We start from the raw sequence: 7,604 nt of genomic DNA on the forward strand, positions 1-7,604 counted from the left end.
GACAGGAGGCATCCCCAGCAATTCAGCTGCAAGACTAAGTCCTTCTCACCAACACGATTTTAAGCGCGCACAGAGGAGGTGGAAAAGGGAAAGAGGAAAAACCCTTGGGAGTACCAGAAAACGTTCTCCTCGCCGGCTCAGGGGAGACAGCTTTGAGATGTCAGCGGGGGGGGCTGAAGCTGAAACAGAACCCCGCTCCCCAGCGGGGCAGGGCAGCCACGCTCCGCGGGGAGCGCACCCACCAGCGCCCCTCGCCTCGGGCGCCGCCGCCGCCCAGCACCAGCCTACCTGCGGAGGGCAGCGCTGCGGGCCACGGCGGCCGAGCCGCAGGGGAGAACGGGCAGCGAGTCGGGAGCTCTCTCGACACCCGACCGCCGCACGACAGGCACGACGGCCCCGGCGCCCCGCCCCGCCGCAGCCCCGGGGCCGCCCCCGGCTCCCCTCCCCAGCTCGGGGTCCCCCTCCCTCCGCACCGCGCAGGCGGGGGGGCTCTGGGGGAGGCGCCGCCCCCGCCAGCAGCAGCGGCCGGTCCCTCAGCACCCACCTCACACACCCACCCCGGCCCGCTGCCCCCGGCAGACCCGGGAAGAAACGGGCCGTCCCCGAAGGAGAAGTACCCGAGTCACCCTCCGGGCAGAGCGAGAGGCGGGCATTTCCTCCGCAAACAGCTGGGGAACGGCAAATATTAATGTTTTTTCTTCTAAATAAAGCACCTACAAAAATATAGATGTGGACAAATAAGTTTTATTTAAGAGCATACTGCTCCAGACAAATATTTGGACACGTGGCCTTTAGGGGATGGGGAGGGAAAGGCAAGTAAACATAAAGAAGGCATCCTTCATAATTAGTGCAGGTTACTGCGACTGTTACCCAGTCTGCCCATGCAAGGCTCTGGAGAGACACGGTTACTTCGCACGAGGAGCAGAGACAAACGTTTTCACAAGCGGCAATGTACTTTTTGGGATACGACTTCCTAATTCAAGTCCTCTTTAAAAAAAAAAAAAAAGTTTGTTGAACGTGTGCATCAGCACCAGGAGCAAACAGTTGTTCTGTTCACAGCCTGACAACTGGATAAACCCTCAGGCCACAAAATCACAGCTCATCCCAGCCCCACCAACCTCCTTGTGGTCCCACCAACGGCACAAACCAGTCCATCAATGAGTGCCCCTGTGGTCTGTGGTCTAACCCTGTATCAGCCTGTCAGCAGCGCTGAAAAGGCATATCCTGAACAGAAATGAAGGAAATGCATACTCAGTATCTGCTAAGGGCTTAATTATTTCTTGTTAATTGGGGGTAGACTTGTTTCATGTATGAGCATTGAAATGTTCTTCCCTGCTTTGAGAACAGACAAGCTGAAGACCAGAAAAGTCCTACTTTCAGTATGAGTAAACTAATCACTGGGCTGTACTGCATTTAAGCTCCAGTTAGCACCACTACTGAGAGCTACTGCCTTGATCTTATTTGCCTGAAATCAAAGATCAGTAGTAGTGAACAGAAAGTATCGCTGGTGCCAGTGGAGTGTTTGGTCCTTATAAAAAAAGCAAGTCATCCCTTTCTAAAGTGGGAGGGGAGCAGAGTACACACGCAAGCTCTGGACAAGAGGCTGGCTGCTGTCGTCCATTTAATATCTAGCCAGTCAATACTGTTGACTCTGGAAGTAGCTGTTTTGACTTGGGTGTACGTTGACTTAGTCCTGACTAGGCTTCCTTTTCAGAGCCTTAACCTCCCTCTGCCGTGCTGTAGTAGCTCCCACTGATGGTGAATGGGATTGCTGCTAGTGGTCATGGGACTACCTGCTTTATTTCCACCCTGAGGTGGTTCTCTGAGCTTCATCACTCTGTTCCAGTTTCCTTATATCTCCTCCCCAGGACTGAAGCTAACAGCCCCCTGCTCTCCAGCCTCAGGCAGCCCAGGATTTTCACAGCTTTTTCACCCAGCAAAACAAACAGCTGAGCCATGTAGATATTCAGAGAGGATGGCAGCAGTTGAATCCTCAGGACATTAGAGATCTGGAGCAACTGGCAGACAAAGTTCCAGGTGAGAGAAGAAAGAATGGTGTACAACAGCTGGTGAAGAAAAGGAGGAAAAGAATTGTCATGGCAATGTTATTTTCAGAAGAGGTTTAGTTTTCACTAGGATATAAGTGATGTGAGACCATGAGTGCTTGTTCCCTTCCCTCACCCACCCAACACAACTAGCACACCTGCCAGTATGACAAGGGACAAGTTTAAACCCCAGTTCTTCAAACTGCTCTGTCCCCTTGTATATGTGAACATATGTTCACTTGAACAACAACAAAAAAAATCTTGCTACGCTGACTTGGTACTGCTTTGTTAGTGTTAATGAGGTCAAAAATACTTTGGCTTGAAATGTTACTGATTCTGTGCTAAAGCTCAGCTTCAGGGTGTGCTAGTCACACAGCTGCAGCAATTTAAGATGGTACCAGTCCTTAGCTATTCCAGCTTAATAAAAGTTACTGCTCCAGCAAAGCCGGTGGAAGTGTGGATGAGTACCTCTGTTGCTGCAATTCAAAAATCCAAGCAATGTAAATGAGTAGGCAGGACTGTGAATAGTGACCAGCTTTCCCTTCTCAGCCCCTTCTGCAAAGGAACATACAGTCAAGACACAGGGAAAGAGAAGATGCACAAGACACTAAGCTCTTCCACTGCTTCAAATATATCTTCTGGGATTTGTATAAAGCCTAAGAGGATTGGGACTGCCATGTTTGCAAAGAGGGTCTGGCTTCAGCTCTTATCGAGCAAGTGAAATACACCTAATTTTTAGTTATATACTCCACTGCAAGAAATCTGAAGCAGCTTTTAAAAATACATATCAGCCATACAGACCAGGAGAGGTGGTATATAAAGTTGAGCTAAACCTCTTATCTTAGAGGAATAAATAGCCATTTTCACTATTTCAAATTTAATTCTCAAGGACTTTTAAAATATATATATGTATCTTTAAATATATATACCCACATACAATACACATATATATGATAGTTATTCTGTACAATTTTGTGTTACCTTTGCCTTGCCTACAACAGTAGTCATTCCAAATAGGGAAGACAGTAAAAAATATCTTGTTAGTCATTAACCACGCGGAAGCCAATCCTGCAACTTTCTCTTACTCAAAAGGCTGGGGAGTTAGGCAAAGGCGAACAGAAAATCAGGGCTGAGGCTCGAAAGCAGTAGATATGAAGAGAGATCGTCTGGTTGCGTTACTCACCATCACAATGTTACAAAGATCGCTCTTCCCCACATGGGAAGGTCTCAACTTTCGCCTCCGAGACCCATTGCCTGACATTGCAGCAAGATGACTTCGCATTTGCTGTTTTGGTTTTGAACTCAGATAAGCTGGCTTGGGCCTTAGACTCCCCAGAGATCCACCGGATTGCGTCTCCTCTTGTGTTTCTATACTGGATGTGTCATTCTGGTTTTCTTCCTCTGTTGGTTCATCCTCAAACTTAGAATCAGAATCAGGCTCATCAGAAGATTGTGGCTTTATTTCTTCTACACTGGGCATCTGTGCTAAACAAAGGTTTAAAGAGAACATGCAAGATACCTGTATGTGACACTTGCTCCCCAGCTGCAAACCTTACACATTCCATTTGTAAGCTAGGTAAGGTTCTTCTCAATCTTTTTCAGCTGAAATACAGGATTTCCAAACCCAACTAGGCAATAAGAGGCCTGTACAAGTGTTTGATTTTAACCAATTAGCTCATAATCAGCAACTCTGTTAAAGGCGGAGCTGAAACACATACCACTTTTTACTTGTGCCTGTTGTGAACTAGCATAAAATAAGTAGATATGACTAAACTGGTTAGGAAGTTATTAAAAAGAACATTGCTTTATTTTTTTCTTAAAAGTCATTGAGAAACACTTCAATGTTCTAATCCTGCAAACACACTAGTATAAAAAAAAATAGTAATGTGTCTAGTTTTATTGATGAAAATGGAATTTAGAGTAGTTGTGGAAATCCTTAGAGGCCTGGTGCTAATAACAGTCACTGCAGGGCCAGAAATTGTGAAGGTAAATGCAGTAGATATAACCTGAAAATCTCACTGAAGGCACCAAGATATTCTAGAGTTACTCTGTCCAGGCAAAAAGCTGACACTCAACCTGTAAGTACGTGGCATAGCCACCCTTTACCTACGCAAAAAATATATTTTATTCTGCTCTTCAGGCATCTGCAGTAAGCCATGCCTATGCTGCTCAGGGTAGCTTGTACAATTGTCACAACTTCTTACAACCTGCGCTTTTTAATTGCTATGCTCAGTTATTACCTGCATGAGTGCACTTGAGTATGTGGAGGGAACATACTTTACCACTGCAGTGAGCAGAGGCTGTGTGCTAAGCGTGCAAAATGGGAGCTGAAAATAAAAAATCCAGCACGCACCACATGTAGGATGGGAAAGGAGGAAAGAGTACAAGCCTCTCCTGTGGCGAGTTCCTCATGTTGCTATTCCGATGGGATCTGTGCAGGACTGGATACTCCGTTGTTAAGTAAGAACAGAGGATACCAAATAGAAGTAAAAGCTTGCTGAAGTAGAATTTTGTTCTTATTTTCCTTTCTACAGTTGTTCTGCAAAGACAGAATCACTGTTTTGAACTTATGATTGATTCCTCAGCTGGGGTTGCTTATGCTCTATGATGAGAGCAAACTAGCAAGGCTTTATCCTCCTGAGTACATCAACAAGCCTATTATTAGCCTAAACCAAAGTCTGTTATTAGTTACTGATATGTTAGAAATAACAATCACTGGTGGATCAGAAAGAGGTACAAAATACACAAATAAATGAAAATGTATGTCCTGTTCCTTTAAAAAATTTTTATCAGCCTCAGCAGTGATAAAAGAATCCCTTAACAGCTCCCCTGGTAACATCCCCTCTGCCCCCACAAAGGAAAAAAAAAAGTGTAAGAGAACTATAATACCCAAGTTTTAAAGTGTACAAAGTTAGAGGGTTAGGTTTGTTTTCTGGGGGATTTTTTAGAGGAATTTACAAAAATTACTTGTCCTTTGCCTTTCTTAAATTACCTCTGAGAAAAAGGGAGAGGGTAAGGAAGCAGCTTGTCTTCTTATAAACATTTTTAACAGAAAAGCATAATAATTTAAGGTTGACTTTCCATATGCCACCAACAGTACTGAAAAACCCTTTCGTTTCCTTCTGTGACAAGTGGCATTAGCCTAAAAATAGCTAGCAGAGTGCTTTAAAGATGAAGCTAATAGATAAAGTCTTTATGCAGGAACATTTTATCTGATCAACTGCAGAACTTACCTTCATTAAGTAGAAGCTGTAGCCAGATAATCATTATGATCCACAGCATTACAAATGGCAAACAAAACCAGAAGAAAAGAAGAGGAAAGGTCAGATCATTCACCAAAGGAACCAGAGGATACTTCATTGCTTGCTTCAGGTTGCACTAAGTTTAGAACAGCTCGTCTGCTCTGCTTTGCTGACAACCTTTTAATAACTATCATTGCATCACTGTGCTAATCACAAGAAGAGGGCTGATCTACTCAGCATGGGTCGTAAAAGGGACAACCATGTGCTGTGCAGGGAGGGAGTAATAAGGATTAAGTGTGGGATAAGAACAGCTGAGAAAACATCTGATTTGATTCTCCTTCCTTCGGCTATTATTTAAAGGATAAATACAAGTTACAAAGCTTTCAAGGCTTACGTTAAAGCAACAGTAAAAGGTATGTCCATGTCTTCAGATACAGGGGAGATAACTTCAGACACCTGTAAACTGGGTAGCCAAGGTTGCTTTTGAGAAACCAGTAAAACAGAATCAATGCTGCAGAGATGTGTAGAGCTCTCTTATTTAACATAGAGCACAAATATGCCCCATATTAACATGGACTCAATTTTTAGCCTACTCTTTATGTTTCCAACCATTAGTTAATCCATTAGGAAAGTAAACCTTCGTGTTTTAATTGCCTTTCTATCTCCCTTCCCTCCAAGAAAGGCAAACTAGCATGTTTCATAGGATATGTGTCTATAAATGTATTTATTAACAGTAAAGGAGTTCAGTAGTCATTAACGTGGGAACAGATACATGACTTTGGTAACATGATATTCATTACACTCTGTGTTTCTCCTTCAATAAAATAAAACTCTTATCTATTGCTTACCTCACAGGGGGTTGTTTGCCTAAATTAGTTTTCTGTGTAGCTCTTGGTAAACCTTAGAAGAGAGCAGCTATGTAGGTGCATATTATGCATGATTGCATGCATTTAACATTCCTGCTTGTGTGCATGTGTTTGTTTTTATGTAGTAACAGTGGCTTGAAATGAGCCTTTTCATCCCAAGGGCTAAATGAACTTTGTAAATTCTTATTAATTCACGTTAATAACACCCCTGTGTGATAAAATAAAGCTATTATCCCTATTCTGTGCATTGGGTAAACAAGTGAGAAAAGCTGTTAAAGACCTGAGCTTCAAGGATGCTAAATATTTGCAGTCCCCATTTCATACAGTGGGGGTTGCAGGTTGGTAGTGTTTCTGAAAATCAGGCTGGTAGTGATTTGTCTACAAATGCAGTGACAAGAGTGAGGGATGGAAGCAGAATGCAGGAGTTGTGACATCTTCAGTTTTAATGGCAAAGTGTTTCTCTTAGTCACTTCACCAGGACCTCTTGGGGTCCGTCCTGGCTCTACGCTCAGCCGAGCTGGCGGCGAGGTCTGGCAAGCAGGCCTGGCCTTCCCTCCGCCACCCTGGCAGGATGGCTCCTGCCCTGCATGCCCCTGGGGCACAGATCCCACAGACACCCGTGGGAAGGGCAGAAGCTGAAAAGCGGCTCTGCTGAGAAGGACCTGGGAGTGCTGATGGGCAACAAGCTGACCCTGAGCCAGCACTGGGCCCTTGGGGCCAAGAAGGCCAACGGTGTCCTGAGGTGCATAGAAAGGAATGTGGCCAGCAGCAGGCCGAGAGAGGTTCTCCTCCCCCTCTGCTCTGCCCCAGTGAGGCCACATCTGCAGTGCTGCATCCAGTTCTGGGCTCCCCAGTTTAAGAAGGACAGGGAACTGCTGGAGCAAGGCCAGCGGAGAGCTACAAAGATGATCAGGGGCCTGGAGCATCTCCCTTATGAGGAAAGGCTGAGAGACTTGGGTTTGTTCAGCCTGGAGAAGGGAAGACTGAGGGGGATTTTATCAATGCTTATAAATATCTGAAGGACGGGTGTCAGGAGGATGGGGCCAGACTCTTTCCAGTGGTGCCCAATGACAGGACAAGGGTCAATGGGCACAAGCTGGAACATGGGAAGTTCCACCTGAACGTGAGGACAAACCCCTTCCCTGTGTGGGTGCCAGAGCAGGGGCACAGGCTGCCCAGGGAGGCTGTGGGGTCCCTTCCCTGGAGACATTCACACCCCACCTGGACGCGGCCCTGTGCCCCTGCTCTGGGGGTGCCTGCTCCAGCAGCGGGTGGGTGGGATGATCTCCAGAGGTCCCTTCCAACCCCCGCCATTCTGCGATTCTGTGACTCTGAAGGGTGAGGACATCTCACCACCTCCTTCTTCTACGAGATGTGCACGCTGCGTGCCCCCAGGCCTTGAGGCAGCCCCCGCTGTGTCCGTGACCTCCCAGGGCGGCGGGTTTTCACTG

This window comes from Phalacrocorax aristotelis, chromosome 13 (assembly GCF_949628215.1).
Source record: "Phalacrocorax aristotelis chromosome 13, bGulAri2.1, whole genome shotgun sequence".
Taxonomy (NCBI): Eukaryota; Metazoa; Chordata; class Aves; order Suliformes; family Phalacrocoracidae; genus Phalacrocorax; species Phalacrocorax aristotelis.